The sequence below is a fragment of the Desmodus rotundus genome, chromosome 7 (genome assembly GCF_022682495.2).
Source record: "Desmodus rotundus isolate HL8 chromosome 7, HLdesRot8A.1, whole genome shotgun sequence".
NCBI lineage: Eukaryota > Metazoa > Chordata > Mammalia > Chiroptera > Phyllostomidae > Desmodus > Desmodus rotundus.
The window spans coordinates 131,310,447-131,332,477 of NC_071393.1; the positions used below are offsets into that span (position 1 = coordinate 131,310,447).

Sequence of the window (22,031 nt, forward strand, 5' to 3'; positions counted from 1 at the left end):
AGGCTCTGAGCCACAGGAAGAGCCTGTATGTGTTGGCCAGGGGGGTGACCACCGTGTACCCTGGAGGGAGAGGCTAGAGGGGGAGGAGCAACAGGGCCCCACCCTAAGTCCAGGCACAGGGCTTACCCCCTGCCCCTCCCCAGGGCTCCTAGAGAGGAGCGCTCCTGTACAAGGTGTTAGCCGACAAATAAAAGGTCAAGGTGATAAGCAACAGGTGTTTATTTGAGATCAAAAAAGAATTGCAGCTCTGGGAAGTGGAAATTTGAACGGTGTTCCTATTCGGAGGCGATGGGAAGTGGGTTTTATGAGGGAGGGAAGGGGAGTAATTGGGGTGAGTAAGTGAAGGAAGAGATTTGGGCAGATGCAAATAAGCTAAGTTATCCTTTAGCTGTACATGCTGCTGCTGATTCTAAGGAACGTCTTTAATTTTTAGTCCACTAGTCGGGTCACCTGTTCTCCTGCTAGCTTTGCAAACAGTTGTTTGCAATCCACTGTTGCTTTCGGCCAGTCCCAGGGTTATTTTGCCCACATGAAACATCCCAAAGTTTGAGGCGTGAGAGAGCAAGGCCGCTCTGGGGTGGCAGCTCTGACTCCATTTTGCAGCAGCCCCACTCACATTCTTTCTCTCAGAGGGAGCCGGCCTGCTGTGTGGGCTTCACATACATCCTGCCCCTTCATCGTCACAGCAATGCCCAGAGCAAAGAGGGGAGCCCCACGTCAACAGGCGGGAAGTGGGGCTGCGAGAAGGTCAGCGCCCTGCCCCAGGTGACACAGCCATGGCCAACACCAGCTCCCCACTCCCACGCAGCACTTGGGGTGAGAGAGACGGATCCTGGAGGGTGCCCCAGAGTCACGTGACCCCATCCGTGTTCCCACTTAGAGCCAGTCTCAGCCCCGTGCAACCAGCCTCCCGCCCCCACCTTCACCCACAGCCCAGCCGGGTACTCGCCATGGGATACAATGGACAGACCTGGGTTTGAATTCAGGTCCCAGCCCCTATCACTTAGGAAAGCCCCTTAGCCTCACTGAGCTTCCATTCCTCCCTGAAAAATGGGCGTCTTCCCTCCTCTGTAAAGGGGGGTGCTGCCCGGCCCTGTTTGGTGACCACGAGGTACATGTGGTCAGTGCTCGGTGACTGCTGGCGTCCACCGTGCTGACACCTGTGCCCACACACACGCTTTGGGAGCCAGTGTGAATCCCGTTCTGCTGCTTACCCCACACACGTGAACTGGCATGGCTCTGCCATCCCCCTGAGGGTTGGCTTGTGGGACTGTTATGGGGATCGGGTCTGAGGCTGCCGGGGAGGCACTTGGCACGGCCTCGAGCTCCGCCGAGGCAGGGGTCCTTTCTGGGGCTTGATGGGGGCATGGGGATGAGGGCAAAGTGCCAGCCCTCCCCCCCCCCGGCCCCGCCCCATGCTGCCCCCAGTCTGACATTTCACAGCTCCTCTGTTCTCCCCAGGAGCCTGCCTCTGGCTGCCGGATTCCTCTGGGGAGCCATTGGTAAACGTCTTAATCTGCTCCGAGGCGCTGAGTCACAGGGGGGAAGTTAACATTTTGGAAGCACACTCATCAGCGGTGGGTCTGACTGGAAGCATTTTGAAAGCTCTTTATCCATCCAGCCCAACTCTGCACTTTTTCAGGTCAGAATGCTTCTCACTTTCCACTCTCCCTAAAAATGTGTTCGGCCTTCCAGAGAATAAGCCATTACTGAGTACCTACTGTGCACCAAGCCCTGTGCTAACCACTAAGACGAGAGCACCCTCTCTTGGTCACTCATGCAAGGGACATTTCCTGTGTGCCTACTATGTGGTGAGCAGCATAGCAATGCAATTTTCCTTCTAGGCTCTGAGCTCTTGGCTGAGCTGCCCTGTCCTAGACATAAACTATAAGCAGAGTGTATTAACTTGTATACTACCTGTTGACGTGGGAGAGGCCCCGGGGGAAAGTGAGTAAGTCTCCTCCGGGGGCCTAACCCACCAGCACCCATACCGCCATCTTTAGCTACAAAGAAATGGGGTGGGGGGAGTCGTGGGAGGTGACCGGGAGAAACAAGAGGGTAAGGTTGTCACGCAGGTGGTGAGAGGCCCTGGTGCGTTAGACCCACCTTTTCTTCCTGGTGCAGAGAGGGAAGGACCCTGACATGGGGCGATTTCCTTTCCAAAGACAGCCCTCCTTACAGAAGAGTGACTTCTACTCTGTTTGCAGAGCTTCTGTTGTATCTGCTGTTCCTCCAAGTAATCCTTATGCCAGCTGTGGCTGGGGGGCTCAGTTGGTTGGAGCATTGTCCCATGCACCAAAAGGATGCAGGTTCGATTCCCGGCCAGGGTGCATACCTAGGCTGAGGGTTTGATCCCTGGCCGGGGCACTTATGGGAGGCAACCTATCGATGTTCTCTCTCTCTCTCCTTTCCTCTCTCTCTAAAATCAATAAACATATCCTCAGGTGAGGGTTAGAAAATAATAATAATTTTATGCCAAAGAGTCCTATTTTCGGGTGGCATATTCCACTACCTTTAACAGAGGACACTGTTAAAAAAAAATTAACCAAGTGAAATGTAAAGATCGTATTGGCTTTATTCAATGACTCATGAATCAGGCAGCATGTCCTCTAGCAAACAGAGAGGAGCTCCAAAGAGCGGTACAGAATGACAGATTCTACAGGCAGCAGGGGCAGGACAGAAAGCTACACAAGCCAATTCCTGGTTGTCTGTGGCAAGGTCACCTTCCCTAGGGGGTGGCAGGAAATTCCACACTGACTGGTTTATGATCTTATTCCCGGGGAAAGCTGCAACTGTAACTAAGTTAAGTATTAAATCTCCATTGGTGTCGTGGGGCTTAGCACGAGTGACTCCATGTTGCCTCCTTTTTAACAACACAAAGAAGAAATACCCAACCCCACCACAGAGGACTCCATAGTTCTAAGTGCAGACAGCAAGAAACACAATAAGCATGGAATAATTACTCCTGAGCTTGTTAAGGGACAGGGACTGTCCCTGTCCCTGTACTAAGGGCCAGAGAGGGGCCGCCTTGGGCCAGCCGGTAGTGTGTAGGTCCTTGACGTCATGTAGGAAATATTTCACAATATGAATCCAGATGACTTTGAGAGTACGTTTATTAAAGCTGGGGACAGTGAAACAAGGAAGGGCTTGGGATAGAAGAAGCAACAAGGGAGAGACTAGGCCAGGCTGCTCACTGGAAAGCCAGAGAAAAAAAGAGTAACCCAGAGGCCTTGTAGACAGGTTCAGGGGGGTTAGCCCAGGACGAGCTGCCGCTGCCCACTGCTCCCCTGGTTGCATGTCTCTGGGGACCCTTGCAGTTGAGGAAATTCGTGCCTGTGCGGGAAGACGAGGGGAAAGGGAGAAGTGTGGGCATGCCCCAGGACAGAGAGTGTGTGCGAGGACCTTTGATTTGAGAGTTTTTAAAGGCTGGGAGTTTAGGGAAGGACTTGGGAGGGTGTCAACAGAGTATTCATCAGCTTTATGCTGATGTACCAAATTGAGACTCATTCCCTTCACTTCATCTGCCCTTGGGTGTGGCTGGCAAAGGGCACAAATTGAACTTCTGCTACCCACCCCCAGCAGGGTGGTTTAAGCTATCTACCCTGTGGGTGAGGAAAAGAAACATAAACTGTTTACTCCTAAGTGTGAACTGCTTGGCCGTTTAACTCTCTGCCTCACTTCCCCTATTCCACTTGTCCTGGCTCACTGTCTCTCTCACTCTTGCCAGCCCTCCAGAACCTTCCTTCACACCGAGTGTTCACAACATCAGAAAAGGAGCAATAGTTTAAGCTACAAATGATTATGGAGGAATTCCAGGCTTCCCAGTAAAAGGAATGGGAAATTTGGGAGTGGGAAACAGACCTTCCACAAAATCTCTGAAAATCGGGCCTCGTGTAATACCAGATCCCGCTTCATCCACGCCTTTGACAGACACTTACTGAGTGCCTGTGTGCTAGGCATGGCATCAAAGCTTAGTTGATGCTCAAGCCTTGCTTCTTGCTTTCTCTTCATTTCAGACAGAGCAGAGGCTACGCACCGAAAACCTGCAGACACGTCTCTGTGTGATGGAAGTGGGCTCCTGGTGCGCGTGCCCAAGGACCACCTCAAAGGTCCTTCTGTGAACACCATCGCTTCCAGGAGAAGCGTCGCCATGATTGATTCGGGGACATCTTAGGGGAATAACCCCTGGAAGGGAGGTCAGCGGAGAGCAGAACATGTTTCTCTTCCTCCTCTCTTGGTTGTTCAACGGGTCTAAATATTAAATTGACATACAGCAGATTAATAGGAGAAAAACAAATTTAACTTTGTACATGGGGCACCACATAAAAATATGAGGCTAAAGGAAGTGACTGAAGCTGGCCACTTTTATGCCTTTTAGTCAAAGGAACCATACAGTTGTGAAGACTTGAAAACACAAAGGTGTGGGCTTGGGATGGAAAATTGGTCAAGTTATAAAAATAGGCCTTGGCTCCCCAGAAAAACATCAGGCCATTTGTCCAGGAGAATTTCCTACATCCTTGTAATGTTTTTTTTTTTTTAATGAGTTCCACTAACCTTTGAATTTCCTGTATTTTTTTTTTTTTTTTTTTTTTTTTTTTTTTTTTTTTATCTAGAGGCTTGAATGGATTCAGGTTGAGTGAGTTTGGCGAAAGGGTTCGGAGCGGGTACCGGGTGCTTTGTCACACGCCGGGAGGCTCATTGTGTCTGTTGTCCCACAGCGAGTGGGATAAAAATCCCTCCACGCAAAGTTCCTCGTGGATCTCTCATCTGACCATTTTAGAATCCAGCCATGGTTCTTAACTGGGTCACGAGCGGTGGCGAATCCCCTCTGACTTTTAAAAGACGGGTCCTCTGAGCTCTGTCCTGATGCCTCTTCTTGTCTCACTTCGTGTCTCACCCTCCAAACACAGCCTGGAGATGTATTTTTCTTGGTCTTCACTGTGCGTTTTGATCAGTTGCGCCTTTATGTTAACGTAGGAGGATTGCACACTTTAAAAAAAAAATGCATCTTTCCAGCTTCCTTTAAAGAACCTAAATCCAGCAGCACTGGGTCAGCCCTACCACAGGGTGGCAGCCTAGGGGATGGGACTAGTAGCTGCCACTCTAGGCATAGCATGCGCTCCTGGTTCTCCAGCCGCTGCCACGTCCACTTGTGTCCCCAAAGCTGAGCCTGAGCACCAGCTGCACCTACTGGGCACTTGCTGTATTGTTTGGATCGTGACAGAGAAAGTGCTCTCCATGCAAAGGCCACCATCCAAAGCGGGAAACCAAAAGATACACTGAGAGGGAGGCTGGTTTTAAGACAAGTAGCACAGAGAACCTTTCTTTGTGAAAAGCACTTGTTTTCAAAATAAGAATAATAGTCAAGTAAAGTGTACGTGTGAAAAGAATATGACTCGAGATGCTAACAGGTTACCACCAGCCCACGTGGGTCACTGACCTCCCCTGAGTCTGCGCCCCTGTTTTACCCTGTCCCTCAGTAAGATCACTCATTCCTGTGGCTTCAGGAATCTACCGTCTTTTGTGGACTGAATCGTGTGCCTCCAGAATTCACGCTGAAGCCCTAACCCCAGGACCTCACAATAGGGCGCTAATTGGAGAAAGGGCCTTTAAAGAGTTGATTAAGTTAAACTGAGGTTATTAGAGAGGGTCCTATTCAGTCTGACTGGTGTCCTTATTGGAAGGGGAGATTAGAGCACAGAGACACTGAGGGGGGGGGGGATACCCAGAGGGATGACCAGGTGGAGAAACAGCAGGAGGGGGGCCCTCGGCAAGCCCAGGAGAGAGGCCTCAGAGGACACCAACCCTGCCGGCACCTTGATCTTGGACTTCTAGCCTCCAGAGCTGTAAGACAATGACCTCCTGTTGTTTAACCAGCCAGTCTGTGGTGTGTTGTGATGGAGTCAGCAAGCTAATGCACAACCCTAGGCTTCAGAGCCCAAATCCATGTCCCAGCCCACTCTACGGCCCTAAGACCTGGGCCGAAAAGTCTGCATTGCAGGTAGAAGCCGAAATCTCGAGGTCTGAGCGAAGGGGCAGAGGCCAGAGTTGCTGATGGTGGGAGGGCTAGAGAGTAAAGGGAAAGGAGCCTGGACAGACCGGTGGCCGGGACATTGTGAAGTGCCAAGAAGTGGCAGGTTTCCTGGAGGCCCCCACGGTTTTCGGACAAAATGCCATTTAGGGGCGATGAATCCTATAACCATTACCTTTCCTTATTAGGAGTCATTAACATGCTTTAAGAATGTTTGGTTGTATTTTAGCCGTCAATCCTGCCAACCAAACATAGCAGACGGCCATAAACATGTGTTGATTTCCATTAAGTCATTCCGCCCTGGAGCAAAAGGGCGCCACAGCCCTGAGTTAACACTCTTCCGGACTGTGCAAACACACACCATTTTGTGGGCTAACTGCCCTGGGCGCGGGGCGGGGGCCTGGCAGCCTGGATTTGGGACCCAGGCAGGGTGGGGTCGAAGCATCCAAAACCCAGGACAAAAAGACGTCCACCGTTGGCAGGTCAGGCATTGGGCTCCCCGCTGGATGGATGGCAGAGTTCATGCTGGCACGCCTCTCCCAACAGGAAGCAATGAGAGAAGAAAATACAGTACCCCTTCCCTTTCCACCAGGGCCATGTTCCAAGACCCCCAGAGGGTGCCTGAAACTGTAGAGAACACTGAACCCCATGTATCATGTACTATGTTTTTCCTCTCCATACACCCTTATGATAAAGTTTAATTTATAAATTAAGCACAACAAGATATTAACAAGAAGAACTAATAATAAAGTAGAACAATTACAGCCATACACAGTAACGAAAGTCATGGGAGCGTGGCGCGATTGAGTAAAACGAGCGTGACTTGAACTCAAGCACTCTGACGCTGCCTCCGCGCGTGGGTCTGCTAACCGAGGCAGCTGCTTCTTGACTAAGGGAGGGGGCCTGTTCCGCTTGGAGACGCCGGGCAAACGGATGATTCACGTCCTGGGCGGGGCAGAGCAGCACAGCGCGAGATTTCGTCGCACACGCAGATCGGCACTCGCTTTAAAACTGATGAATGGTTTGTTTCTGGAATTTTCCATGTAGCATTCTGGCACCGTGGTGGACCATGAGCAGTTAAAACTGCAGATAAGGGGGACTGACGTATAAGGAAGAAATACTCAGAGGAGACGGAACTCAAAGCAAAGTATGCATTTTTGTGACCCAGAGGAAGGAATGCAAAGATTTGCGTGAACTTCAAGGTAACAAGGAGGAAGGTTAGGACTAGACTCACAGATAAAAGTCCGGGCAGAGGGTTGCAGGGGGCAGGGGGAGCGGGTGGTGAAGGTGGTGGATGAGGAAGTCTCGATTCCAAAAGGTGCTGGGGAGAAACGGTCCTCTGCGTGTGACTACGGCTCTACCAGAGACTTTGGGGTGAGGGGGTAAGGTGGTAGGGAGGAGAAAGGCTCTGGGTCTGGCCCCAAGGCCCTCCCACCCCACCGCCTCTATAGCTGGACAGTGGTTTCCTTGTTGTTAACAAGAAACAAGAGATCCAGCCCTGGCTGGAGTGGCTCAGTGGATTGAGTGCCGGCCTATGAACCAAAGGGTCACCTGTTCAAATCCCAATTAGGGCACATGCCTGGGTTGTAGGCCAGGTCCCCAGTAGGGGGAGCATGAGAGGTAACCCCACATTGATGTTTCTCTCCCTCTCTTCCTCCTTCCCCTCTCTCTAAAAATAAAAAAGAAAAACAAGAAATCCAAAAGCCAATTACAGGCCATAGGATCAAGTAGGAACAATGGAAAATTCATACACCTAGAAAGAGTGAGAAACAAAAATAAATGCAAAACCTGAAACAGCCCTCAAATGAACTTCGAGTTTGTGAGCCAAATATCAGAAATACAGTAAAAATCTATGCAAGCAAGTCCAACATAGCAAACAAAGGAACTCTCATTCTAGAAACACTGCAAATGACAAGACTATAGAATCAATATATTTAGGGTGCTCAGAGGGTTAAAAGAATGCATGGCATTTACTAAAAGGGGACATCACAAAAGCAGACAAAATTAAACAAGGTGGGCGTGGAAAAGAAAAAAATGAAATCTTGGCGTCTGCTACCTGCACAGTCAAACTTACAGTCTCAAGAAACATAGCAAAGAGTGAGGTATGGTTGTTTTCACCAGAAATGAACATAAAACAGGCTGAAATTAAAATAAGACTCCTCTCGATGCTAGAGCAGTGGTGATACTGATGAAAGTGTCCCAGAGGGAGCCATGAACCCCACTCACAGCTTTTGACTCAATCATTTCACACTGAGAAGTTCATTCCTCAGGCAGAACCAAAGGCAAGAGGCTACAGGCACAAACATATTCCTTGTCATCTATGGCTGATGGCTGGTTTCTGAAAATGGCCTATGCCCTGCGAGAATAGTTTAATAAAACATGGTACCTCAGATCAAAACAACCGTGATCTCTTCATGAAAACATTTTTAAATATTTATGATAAAAAAAAGTTTACAGTTTAAAGATAGATTTTGCTTTCTGGCTATGCTGGAGTAAGTCTACCCAACTAATCCTCCCACCATAAACAACCAGAAAGCTGGACAAAACCCATGAAGCAACGTTCTCCAGCATTAACATCCAGCTGGGTGAGAGTGCTGGCCCCGAGAGATGGGAAACTCCCGTGTGAGCTTATCATAACCCCGCCCCCTCCGTGAGGGCAATTTCCCCATGACGTGGCAAGCTCAAGTCCAGACCACGTAGATCCTCTGATCTGAGGAGGCCATATCGGCCATCAGAGAAGTGAAGTGGTTGGAATCTCTGGGACAGAGCATCAGAGAGGGGGGCCCTGTGCCAAGGGGTGAGCAGGAGTCCGTGTTTGGGGTCCTCACGAGTCCTTTGATGAGTGTGAGGCTGTGCGTGTGCAGGACGGGACAACCCAACGTGTCCAGGTCGTGGCACAACGAATCACCCCGACACCAGTGGCTACAAAAAATAACCACTTACTTAGCTCACCATTCTTCAGGTAGACAGCCTGGGCTGGGCTCAGCAGGGAGAGTCTTCCAGCCAGAGCTGGGCTCCCTGAGGGCGCTGCACTCAGCTGCTGAGGAGGCTGGAGGCTGGCTGATCTCACGCAACCTCCACTGGCTCATTTCTGCTCTGTAGGTTTCTCACCCTCCAGGGGGCCGCTCCATTTGCTCACACAGGGGCTGAACAGGGTTCCAAGAGAGAGCAGAAGGGTGCGGAGCCGACACTTGAAACTGGCACCCGTCGTTTGTGTTGACCAAAGCAAATTAAAAGGCCCACCCTGATCCGGAGAGATGGGAAATAGGTATCTCTTCTTGATGGGAGGTCCTGCCAAGCACACTGGAAAAGGTGAGACTTTGGGGACGGGCGGGGGATGGTGACCATTTTTGTAATCTACTGCAACTATTTTCTCTTTTTGTGTAAAAACTACAAAACTTTGGTTCTGAGAAGTTAAGTAACTTTTCTAAGGCCAGTAAATAACAGGGCTCCCAGGCTCCAATTCCAAACCATTTCCACGACAAAATGTGACCTGTTGTTTTAAGAATCTTATAGTATTTTATGCCATGGAAACCATTATTCCATTTCTAGAATCTTACAGAATCGACAGATTGGAGGAGGAGGGAACAGGAAGTTTATGAATAGTACATATTTCTGAAATGATTTCAAATGTGGCAGATTGTTTCTTGATACCTAAACAGAAAAGGTTTCACCTCCTTCAGGCAGCGTCAGGGGCAGAGGACTCCCCCCGCCCCAAATACTCCCTTTGGTCCCACATTTCCTCATCCTTCAGAAAAAAGAGAAACATAAATACGCCAAGCAGTCTATTTACCAAGAGCTGTTTGGGACACCAGAGTGTGTCCATGGAGGCAGCTACAATGTTTGTGAGCGGCCATGGCCAGCAGTGGGGTGCGGAGAGGGAGAAAGCCTCGGTAGCTACGCTGCCACTTCCTGCCTCACAGTCTCGAGATTTGGGCGGGGAACACATGGAAATTTCCCCATTTAGAAGCTCTATCAGATCGTTGCCCAAGCGAGCCAGTCTGGAACTGAGCTTCCCAAAAGGACGAGCGGGGTTGAATGCTGGCAGGCAGCCCACTGTGTATGAGATCCTGGCGACGGGATTGGACGATGGCAGATCACACTCACTGAATGGCCCTGTGGCCAGTGGGTGGACACTGAGCAGCCAGGTCAGTGCAGGAAGTGGGTGGGATCAGAGACCAGAGTCCGGGAAAGGTGCACAGGGATAGTGACCAAAGGCAGAAGTGACTCACCAAAGGGGGAATGGGTAGAGCCAGGAGCTTCTGTCTACAAAGGAGCTTACCTGTGAGAAGCAGTTATTTACTATCGCACCCCCACATGTGAACGAGTCGGTCCTTCCCAGAATCAGTGGAGTGGCGGGGACCCCCACCCTTGCCCAGTCACAACTCATCTGGAAAACTTGAGCACAATTCACCTTCAGAGCCTGCACCTGGATTGCAGGCCAGGTCCCCAGTAGGGGGCGCTTGAGAGGCAACCACACATTGATGTTTCCCTCTCTTCCCCTCTCTCTAAAAATAAATAAATAAAATCTTTAGAAGAGTTAAAGAAGGGAAAAAGGAAGAAATGATTCTAGGATCTATGTCTTCAGGACAGAAAAAACCTCTGCCACTACCTCAAGCCACTCTTTAGAAACCAGTCGTGGTCCAGCCCCTCGCCTCCCTCACACCTTGATTAATGGACTTGGAGGCCACAACACTCAGCATAATGTCCTGCCCTTAATGACCGACCCCAGAGGTCTAATTGTCACTCTGCCCTCCCCTTCCCCAGTTTCACCCCAGGATATTTTGTCCTTTCTAGAAAACGCCCTTCCCTCAGTAAGTAAATGAGAGCTGCTTCCCAAGCACCTATTTTGGGAACCAGCCGGGAGTGGAGGAAAACATATACCATATAGGGAGACATTCTCCTGCAAAGCCATTCCGCTCCCCAGAGGTGGGAGTTGGAACCACGGCCCTGGGGGCTGAGCTTTGAGGAAACAGACACTTCAAAGGTTGGCAGAGGCTGCTGTCCAGGTTTCCTGTGGCCTGCAGTGGAGCTCAGAAGCCACCGTCCCTGGCTTTGTCTCACTGGCAGACCTGTATGTGCTGGAATGCATCACGCCCTGGTTTGGTTTCCAAAGGAAGGAACCCTTCTGCATCTTTATTGTCAACCCGTTTTCCTGCAGAACTGTGAGACAGGGCTTTTTTCAGTGCTTCTTTAGAAGGCAAGTGTTAGGTGGGTGGCAGGGGAATGTATAGGGATGGGGGTTGACCTGGAATTGGGTAGTGACCCACTGGGCGACCTTGAGCAAGGCCCTTCACTTCAAATTTAGGTAGAGGGGGTTGCCTTAAACCAGCGAAAATGAAGGGAACTGAGGAATTTCAGGGCAGACTCGTTCAGCACACGAGCAGTCCAGAAGAACGCACAGACCTGATGGAGCTTCTCATTGGCTTTGAGTCCTATCTTCTACCCCACAAAATCCACAGGAGCAGCAGCTTGGGGCTCAGGAACAGGCCTTCCACCCTATTCAGCTCCCCTGACTCCAGGTCCTCAAGGCCCACAAGACTCTTTGGGTCGGTTGCTACTGGGGCAAGTCCACCAGGCCACCCCACCGCTGACCCGATCCCTCTTGTAACCAAGCAGGAAGTCTACTTCTTTAACATGACCCTTCACCCCCTTCCTTAATCATTAAACTGCTAGGACATCCGATTCTGGTCCGTTTCACACTGTCGTAAGAACAAAGTCTCGGGACTGTTGACCGTGCACGGGGACAGGGTTTCCAGTGAGCTACAGACGACATCGTCACTTCAGCTGCGTTTCTGCCCCAGGTCTGTGAAGCCAAACGCCTCGACGGCGCACGCCCTTGTGAAACCAGACAGAACGATGCCCCCCATGGCTGACCTCCGGCCCTGACACAGTGATAGCTACTCCTGCCCCGCTCCCAACCAATCAGCTGAGCCCGTGACCCCAGTCCCTTTAGCCGCCATGATATATGATTTTCCCCCTATGTGACCCAGCCCCTGGAAGCCACCGGAAAGCCAGGGCATTCAGCACTAGCTCACCTGTGACTCCGGGCTTGGCGCCGTTCCCACAACTAATAAACCTCTACTCTCTTTGCTGAAAACTCCTGTTTGCATTTGACTGGCCTTTGACGCACACAGGTGACTGGCGCCCTTTACTCTAGTAGCACTGCCTCTCTCTCTTTGTCCCCTCTGCCCCCCCGCCCTGGGTCCTACTTCTTTGAATCTCTAGTCTGTCTCAGTGCAGTCTCATCCCAGTTTTAAGAACCTGTTGGTGGACCACCTCAAAGAAACATGGTCAACATGGTGTCCTGTGAGTGCCATGAGCTCGTCCCTGTTAATCCTCCCCCGAGTCACACTCCCGAGTGTCCCAGCTGGGCGCACTGTGGTCTCGGGAGGAATCCCTGGCACCTGCCTCACTACTCACAAACGCACAGGTTCGTCCCACTTCCCAGCAGCCACAAGAACATCCACGTCCTTCTGAGCCTCAGAGAAGGGTGTATGGATCTCAGCTGGGGACACGCTCCAGTTTTTCTGCTTGAGGAAAAATCCCGAATCACTTTGGTCTTGGATTTCCATTTTCTATCTTTTCCCTGACACATTTTTTCCCTCCAGGCTTCACACAAAGAATTTCAGAGAGGATTCTGAATTCCAGATAAAGCTTCTTGGAAGCCCTTTGACATTTTAATTTGGGAGAAACTGCACCCTCTGAAAGCTCGGTGTGAGGACGGGGTCGGAGAGGACTAAGTCAGCTTCCTGAAACAGGGATACTTCCCCTGCAACTGAAGTCAGCTCTTCTGAGACTCCAGACAATGCAGCCACTCCCGCTCCCTATCTCCTGGGAAACCGTTGCCATTGTTCTTCTTATCTGAAGCTTTTGTATAAAACTCTGCGGTGGGAAGTGAGCACCGAAGGTGTAAGCATTCCAGGGCACCCACAGCGGTGTTTTGGAAACTGAATAAATCTCTCTCAAAGCGTCATAGTCTAGACTTTGTCAGACTTGGGGGAATTCACCAGACTCAAGCAGAGGAGACCAGACAGATGAGCAGAGGAAAGCGGATGTTGCAGGGTGGGTGGAGCAGGCGGAGGGCCCAGAAGGAAAAACTAAGACGGGCAGTCCACGCTCCCTGCCTGAGCCCAGTTGGCCTCCTCACTGTTTTCAAATGTACCCAAGTTTGTGTTTTAATCAGGAAGGGCAAGATGACAGACACAGAGACAACTACAGTCCTCAAGAGGACAGGGCAGGCCATGGTGTGGGGGCCACCTGGGGAAGCACCAGGGGAGAGAGGAGCGGAAGCAAGCAGAGGCCCAGGCCTTCCACGTGGTTTTTGTGGATTGGAGTGGGTGAGGCTTGGCGCGTACCCTGAGTAAATTTAGGATTGAATGGTTTGGATGGTTTCAGCAGGCTTGGGACTATAGGGTGGTCCCTGGTTTCCACTGTTGGCCCCTGCGGTGATTTAGGGCAGGGGGAATATTGGCCTGGTCTGTGAGAGTTTGATGAAGGAGGTAGGTGGGAGGAGGGGTGGGCTCTGGGTCCCCAGGCAAGTGGTTTGCTATCTCTGGAATTAGGTGAAAGGGACCGTCCCTCCCCAAGTCCAGAAGGCCCCGAGATGTCAATGCATCATAAAATAGACAAAACACAAAAATGGGACTAACACACTCACCCTGGCAGATTCCTCCATGCGAGGCCCCTGGGGCTCTGGAGTCAGGCAGCCTGGAGTTCTGGCCCTGGCTGTTCTTCCACTGGTCGGCGCGACCACAGGGAAGCCGCTGAGCCCCCGAGAGTCCGCTGCGTCGGCTGTGGTGGAGGGGACAGCCTGTCCTGCAGCGGGTGGGCCCCCTGCCCAGCTCGACCCAGTGGGCACCAGAGAAATGGCAACTGCCATTGTGAGTCCGGGGGAAGGCACTACAGCAGGTTTGCGTTTCCCTCTGCCACGCTCCGTTTTGCTGAAAACCACAGCAGCGTCTGCAATGGCAAAGCATTGGAAGCCACCTCAATGCCCGTCAATAGGAATTGATTAAATCAGAGAACCCGCCATGCAATGGAACATTCTGCGGTGTAAATAGGAGAGGAAATGTGATCACACAAAACAATGTTTATGCTTTGTTATGGGGAGCAAAGGGCAGGTTACGGGATCTAAAATTTCATAAATCGCATTTACAATTACACACACACACACACATACACACAGGTCCCTGGTGGAAAAGAGATTTCTGCCACCTGGAGTCGCCAGGGACTCTGGTTGCTGCTGGCTCCCCACCCCCCATCCTCTCTCCTTCCGCCTTCTCCAGCCTCACAAAGGGAAGGCAGACTCATCTCCTCAGACTGTGGCAAATCTCCTTGAGTGTAAAAACCTCAAGTGCCAACAAAGGGACAGTGAGAAGTACCCGTGTCTGATTGCCCTTTTGTTAGTCAGCTGGTTTTAACTATTTGTACGTTGTGTCCTATACATCCTTTACACCAATGACATTTATGATAAATGACGCCTGCTTTTTGGAGAGCTGATGTTCAATGTTGGCCAGCACACTGCTTCTCAAGTCCCGCTCCTGGCGCGCCCTGCTCCTGCACACTGAGGTGTCCAGAGTCTGGCAGCTGAGACTGAGCTGCCCAGGAGCTGAGGACTCCTTCCTATCCTCGCAGGAGGGAGCGAAAAGGAGGAGGCTGCCGGCACCTGTCCACATGCAAGCCTCCCACCTCCAACAGGTGCAGGTCCAGCTCTGAGCACTGTGGGGCGAGGGGATGCAGGCTTTAGGGAGAGTCCTCACCCACTGGAGGAGGCTGGCCCTGCGGCCTGCTCCCTGCCCAGAATGTCTGTGGGCAGAAGTCTTCTCGCTCTGGCACCGCCGATCACAAGATCTTCTCCCCAGACTGGGAGCTTTCAAGGGGCCAGGAATGTGGTTGACGCTTACTGAACATTTGGCAAATAAATTAATGACTCATATGATAATATGGTTATGGCAACCATCACATAGTAATATTTTAGATAAATAAATTACGGAACAATCACTCAGTGAAATAATCTACGACCACTAAGAATGATGGTGAGAAGACTATTTAAGGACACGAGCATATGTTCATGACATATTGTAACTGCAGAGAGAAAGCTACAAAATGCATAGAGATTACGAACGACTTTGTGTTAAAACACACACACAATCTATTCCACAGCCTGACATGGTATCAGTCAAGTCCTGGTGTGTGTCCCATTCACTCCGCAGGAACAAGGACTTCATGACTCTGTGTTTGGACTTTTCCCAAAAGCTCATCCTCCCAAGGAAGAGTTTGTTTAGTTCACAATTGTTTCACAGCCTTGGTGCAGCCTAGAAAGGCGGGGGATCATGTGGGAATTCGGAGCAACGCTTTGTCACTGGGGAGTGAAAGAGTTCTCGCCAAAGACTAATCCATGCCCTGTGGTCCATTCAGGCAGGACATTTGCCCGTTTAGACGTCAGACTTGACATCCACATGGTGGACCAGAACATGGAGAAATACGATCTAACACAGAGTGAATTAGGACTCATTTGTGATTAATCTTTAAACATTTTAATGTATGGAGTTTTAGACTTTAATAATGTTGATCACCCACAGCTGCATGGTGAAGAGGCACAGTGACAATTATCCCAGGCTTGGGGAGATTGAGAGGAAAGATAAAACAGCACCTTGAAAGTCACAGAAACTGAGTGAAATCCCTCCTGGATGTATCCAGAAACCACTGGCTGGGGCTGACACGGGAGGACAGCTACTTAATATGCTTAGCAACACTTTGGAACGCAAATACACCTCGCCAAATAAATCATTCACCGTTGTGCCAGGCTGTAGCTCCCCTGGACACTGCAGAGCAGACACTTCTGTGTACGTGAGCCAAGGATGGGAAAACACTGGCCAGCCAGCTCCCTGAGGGCCCAGACATTCATGGGCGGTGGGTGAGACCGGCCTTGGCCCATCCCTCGGCCCCTTCCCTGTGCAGTCACTCCATCAGAGTTTGGAGGGGGGAAGAGTTTAATAATCATGGCAAAGCCAGCTTCCCAGGCAAGGTTAAAACCCCCAGGCCACCCCACCCTGCATCCTGTAATGTACAACTACAGGAACTCAGCGAGGACAAAGGGCCCACGAGAACCTAAAGGTGCAGGCAGAAGTCTGGCCCTGCGTTTCCCTTGGCGTGCAGCTGCTCAGCCAAACACATTCAACAAATCTGAAAAATATATTTTTTTTTTTTGATAGAATGCTTACCCTTCTGGTTGACTCCAGAAATTGTTGGCCTTAACAATGTTGAATTAGGAATATGCTTTCGTGTTTCAGTTTTAGGGTCTGGGTCATCTCATTTTGCATTTTATGAGACATTTACTGAGGTCTTGCTATGGTCCAGACACGCAGTAGATGTTTGGGACAGAAATTAGACACATCTTCTCCCAGGAGGTTCTAGTTGAGAAGGGGACACAGGTGAAAAGAAGCACTGTAATTCAAGACAGAATTACCAAGTAATCATAATCATTGTCCCCTCATTAGCACCACAGCCACTGACCTCAGCTGAGTGCCTATTACCCGTGCTACGATGCTTCCCTCTCGTATCACCTCAATTAATTCTCATCCCAGCGTTTGGGGCACTTCCCCTTACTGACGCCACAGGGAGAAAACAGAGGCTTACAAGGGTTAATTGAGTAGCTTAACATCCTAAAGCCAACTTGGGCAGACCCCGATACAAACTGGAGTCTGACTCCAGGCCTCTATTTGCTTCCTTCATTACAGTAAAATAGGATATGAGCACACTCTCAAGGGAAAGTGATGGAGGTGGGGGAAGCAACTCTGAGAAGGAAATCAAGGAGGGCCCTGTGGAGGAGGAGGCATTGAATCCTGGTTTTGAACAATGAGCTCATTGCCAAAGGGCGACAAAGAGGGGAAATGGCATTCTGCACTGAAGGAGCTGCCTGAGCAAGTGCCTGAGGGCTGGAGGCTGGAGGCCCTAAAAAAATAACTCAAAAGTTTGGCAATGCCAGTATAAATTGACTTAATTGGTGATGGCCACTTAATTCCTGGTCTTCAAGTCGGCGGACGCTGTCGTATCAACTTACTTGTGATATAACTCGTATCACTTACCCGAACATAATCTCTAATTCCTGTTCAGAAACTGGAGAGTCGCCCGTGTTCTATGTGATATCGTGGTATTACATTGCTTCCTTGTCACCACCTCTTTCAATCTGAGAAATAGCCAGGAACCCAGATTGACCCGTCAGAAGCCTATGGGGGCCTGCTGAAAATTGTGATAAGTGACATTCTTAAGTGGCTATGCCAAATGGGGCACGTTCAAAGTGCCAACAGGACTGAGTTGTTGGAACCACTGGGGTGTGGCCTGTCAGGCTTGGAGGACAGCTGAGAGAGGAAGACCTGCACTTGGACATTGCCCACGCCCCTCCATGTGTTCATTTCTTGGCACAGAGACACTTGGATAACACGGCTTGGTGGAAGGCGAGGCTGGGGAAGCAGGCGGGGCTGGGGAAGGAGGTGAGGCTGGGGAAGCAGGCGGGGCTGGGGCAGGAGATGAGGCTGGGGAAGCAGGCAGGGCTGGGGAAGGAGGTGAGGCTGGGGAAGCAGGCAGGACTGGGGAAGGAGGTGAGGCTGGGGAAGGAGGTGAGGCTGGGGAAGCAGGCGGGGCTGGGGCAGGAGGTGAGGCTGGGGAAGGAGGTGAGGCTGGGGAAGCAGGCGGGGCTGGGGCAGGAGGTGAGGCTGGGGAAGCAGGCGGGGCTGGGGAAGGAGGTGAGGCTGGGGAAGGAGGTGAGGCTGGGGAAGCAGGCGGGGCTGGGGCAGGAGGTGAGGCTGGGGAAGCAGTCGGGGCTGGGGAAGGAGGTGAGGCTGGGGAAGGAGGTGAGGCTGGGGAAGCAGGCAGGACTGGGTCCTGGAGAGCCTGGAAAGCCACGCTGTGGTGTTTGGTCTCGCCCTGAATGTGCTGGGCACCCCTGGCTAGTTTTTAAAGAAAACAATAGCATAATTTAAAGGGTGCTTTGGGAAGGGAACTCTGGCTCTAATCTAAAAAAGGCTGGCTACCCCTCCCCCAACATTTGATAAAACTAACTGACACAAAGTTGGGTAAGAGATACTCCGAGCGACACTATCAGTGACTACACTCAACAACTGAACAATGTGTCTTTATTTCAAGTGCACATTGTACGGGCATGTTTACCAAAATGGACCAGGTTCTGTTCCCATAGATAGTTAGCTAGTTATTAATAAGAAAGGAAGCAAAGGAAATTGGACATTGTTGAGCATAATCAACCAGACTGCATTTGTCTGTTTGTTTAACCAGGAAACCACAGCTTCACACTCCCCGCAAGGGAACCACCAGCCTGTTCCCTGCAGATCACTGGGGGAAGGGGTAAGACAAAGAAGGGACAGATAAGGACAGGCACAACAGAAGTCAAAATGACTCAGGTGCTTGACTACACAGTCTAACCTGGGAAAGAGATCATTGGTCAGGGGGTCACCCTATCAGAATCTTGGGCAGTTAATGGGTCGTTTTGAAGAAGCTCCTGGATGTAACCTTAGGGGAAAAAAGAAGAGCTCTCTCTCACACCAGGACCCGCACTTGCCCATTCGTTCGTGTATTTTCTCTCTTGAGGGGGAGCCCGTGCTTGCCCGTGTACCTGAGCATTCTCTCTTCATAACCACGTGGCCCCAGGCTCCGGGTGGGGGCCTGGACACTGCAGCACAGTGTTGAACTGCAGCCAGGGACACAAGCTAAGCTAGCTGGACAGGACTAGGCCTTCACACGGCACAGGAACTCTGGACACTGGCCTTTGCTGTGGCCTTGCTGAAGACATGGTTGGACTTTTCCCACGGCGGGATGGACAGAGATGGGGCACTGGAAGCCCAGGGGCAGGTTTCCACCCGAATAAATCTTGCCACACCACAATCTCCCATATGTGGGTCTGTGGAATGCTTTTTTCACGATCCCGTGGAAGAACACAATTTCCACCAACAATAATTCTGGGTCATAAACTAAGTCTCAATAAATTTACAAAGATTTAAATTATGAGGAATGGAAGTAAATGGAATTAAATTGGAAGTCAATGATATAAATATATCTAGAGAATCAATGAATTTTGGACAGCAAACAACAAACTTCTAATAATCAATGGGTCAAAGAAGAAATCACAAGGAAAATTAGAAAACATTAAAACTACGAAGAAAATTTGTGCAATGCAGCTAGGATAGTATTTAGGAGGAAATGTATAACTTTAGGTGGTTACATTAACAAAGAAGTCTAAAATTAATATTATGATCTTCTACAGTAAAAAATTAGAATGAAGAGCAAAGAAAAATCAAAGTACATGGAAGAAAGTAATAAAGATAAAAGCAGAAACTAATAAAATAGAAACAGATATACAATAGGGAAAATTAACAAATCCAAGTTGGTCCTTTGAAAAGATAAAAGAAAAAATGATAAACACTTAGCTAGACTGGTCAAGAAAAAAGAGTAAATATAAACTATCAAGGTCCGGAAGGAAAGAACGGTTATTCTGCAGACCCAACCAGCCAGCAGAACCCTAAGATCAAAACCTGATGAATACAACACAAAAAAATTACAGATAAGCACCTCCTGTGAATACAAACACCAAAATCTTAACAAAATATTATCATGCTCGATCCGGTATTGTGTAAGAAGAATACGGCACCAGGACTAAGTAGGCTTTATTGCAGGAATGCAAGGTTGGCTTCAGAAAATCAAACAATGTAAATTGTCATATTAACATGACAATCAGGGAAAACAGATGATAATTTTCACATATAGAACAAAGCATTTGATAAAATCCAACACCCATTTACAATGAAGGTCTTGGAAAGGTAGAAATGGAAGGAAAGGACATTTAGGAAAAAACTGCAGCTAACATTATACTTAATGGTGAAATATTTAATGTTATTCCTCTAAGACTAGAAGCAAGGCGAGGATGCTTGCTCCCCTCCCTTCTATTAGGGATCATCCTGGAGGCCCTAGCTATGCAACAGGTAGGTGAAGAAAACCAAAGGTATAGTGGTAGGAAAGGAGGAAATAAAACTCTTGCAGATAATGTGATCATGGCGATTAAAAATGCTAAGCAAGCTACAAAACAACCACTAGAATTAATAAGTGAATTTTGTGAGGTCACAAAATATAAGGTTAACATACAAAAATCAATCATATTTTTATAGGTTAGAGCAATCCATTTAAAATTTAAATTTGAAAAAGCAATGCATTTAGAAAATATCAGAAACTGTTAAATTCTTAGGAATACATGTTTTTTTTAAAGCTATGCAAGACCCGTGTACTGAAAACTCAAAAATGTCGCTGAGAGAAGTGAAAGATCTAAATACACAGAGAGCTCTCCTATGTTTATGGATTTGAAGACTCCATGTGTGATGGACGTCACTCCTCTTTAAACTGAGGGATGGATTTGATGCATTCCCAATCAAATCAACTACTAGCAGATCTCTTTTCAAACATTGACGATGTACTTCTGAAATCTGAGTGGAAAAACCAAGAAGAGCGTCCAGAGCAATTGTGAAAAGAAAGAACGTTGGAAAACTACACTGTCTGACTTCCAGCGTCAAAATGTACCGTAAGGCTACATTTATCCAGAGAGTGTGGCCCTGACAAAAGGCTGACAAAGAGTGTGATGGGACGGAGTATAGAGTCCGGAAATAAGTCCGTACTTACGTAGGCTATTTGATTTTTGTAAGGTGCTAAAGCAGCTCAATGAGGAAAACTCTTTCCAACAAACCGTGGAACAACTGGATAACGACTTGGGGAGAAAGCGAACCTATGACCCAATGACTACTCGAGAAGCAAAATTATTTCAAGACGACTTGTGTGCCTAACCATAAGGCTGAAATAAAAAATTTTTAAGTATACATAGGGAAATATCTCCTAAAAGTTGCCTACACACAACAGAGAAAACAATAAGCTAAAAAAAAACAAGTTATATTTGCCCCAAATCAAAACCTTCTGCTCAGCAAATGGTATTATTTTTAAAACACGAGGAAACAAGCCAAAGACCGAGGGGAACTCTTTACAAACATGTATCTGAGCTGATATTCCAGACGTAGTTTTACATTCCTACGCTTCAATAACAGAGCAACACGGCACAATAAAAACTGGGCAAAAGATTGACACAGATAATTCCCAAAGAAGATATACCAATGGCCAATAAACGCATAACAAAGTATACAACATTATTAGTCAGCAGGGAAACGCCAATTAAAACCGCAGTGAGGTACCACCTCACACCCTTTGAAGAGCTAAAAGTTTAAAAATGTAGTAATGCCAAATGTTGGTGAATATGTGGAGCGAGGGGAATGCTCACAATTACCTCATGCACACGTTTTCTTTACACACCCGCATGGTATAAACCATTCCTGTAACAAATGATATCATTTCTTATGAACTTCAACACACATTTACCCTATGACTGTGAATTCTGCACCTGGAGTTTTTGCCCAGGAAAACAATGAGTGGGTATGTCCACAAAAACCCCTGCACAAGAACCTTTACAGTAGGTTTATTTCACATATTCCCCGAGTGGAAACCGCCCAGGTGTCCGTCATCAGGCGAGTGGGTAAGTAAATCGTAGCGTATCCTCACACCGGAACGCTGCTCGGCAGCAGGAAACTCCACCACCCATGTACTCCACCCTGTGTGCGGCTCCCAGAAACGTGACCCGAACAAAAGAAACCACACACACAAGACCACATCGGTCCCTTTTGTGTGACATTTGAGGACAGGCCAAACCTTTGAGTCCCACGGCGACATAAATCAGACCAGTGGTTGCCTTTGAGAGGAAGGGGCTGGCTGGCAGGGAGGGAAACTGTGGGTGTGAGCATGTTCCTCTTCCCCGTGGGGAGCTGATTCTGTGCACGCATGCGTTTGTGAAAGCCCGTCAGGTTGGACGTTAGAGACCTGTGCACTTCACCGTATGTGAACTTCACCTCAGTTTTTAAATAATTGCATATATATAGCATCCTTCAACAATATGAAG

The 22,031-nt window shown here is 49.1% G+C and overlaps 1 long non-coding RNA gene across 1 annotated transcript; it reads right to left on the reverse strand.

The window, feature by feature from the left end:
• Positions 1-3,095: 3,095 nt before the first annotated feature.
• Positions 3,096-13,993, reverse strand: LOC139441052 (uncharacterized). Its single transcript, XR_011651454.1, has 2 exons — positions 13,692-13,993; positions 3,096-4,251 (listed from the first exon to the last, which is right to left on the reverse strand). It is a non-coding gene; the product is annotated as an uncharacterized lncRNA (long non-coding RNA).
• Between the last annotated feature and the right edge of the window lie 8,038 nt (positions 13,994-22,031).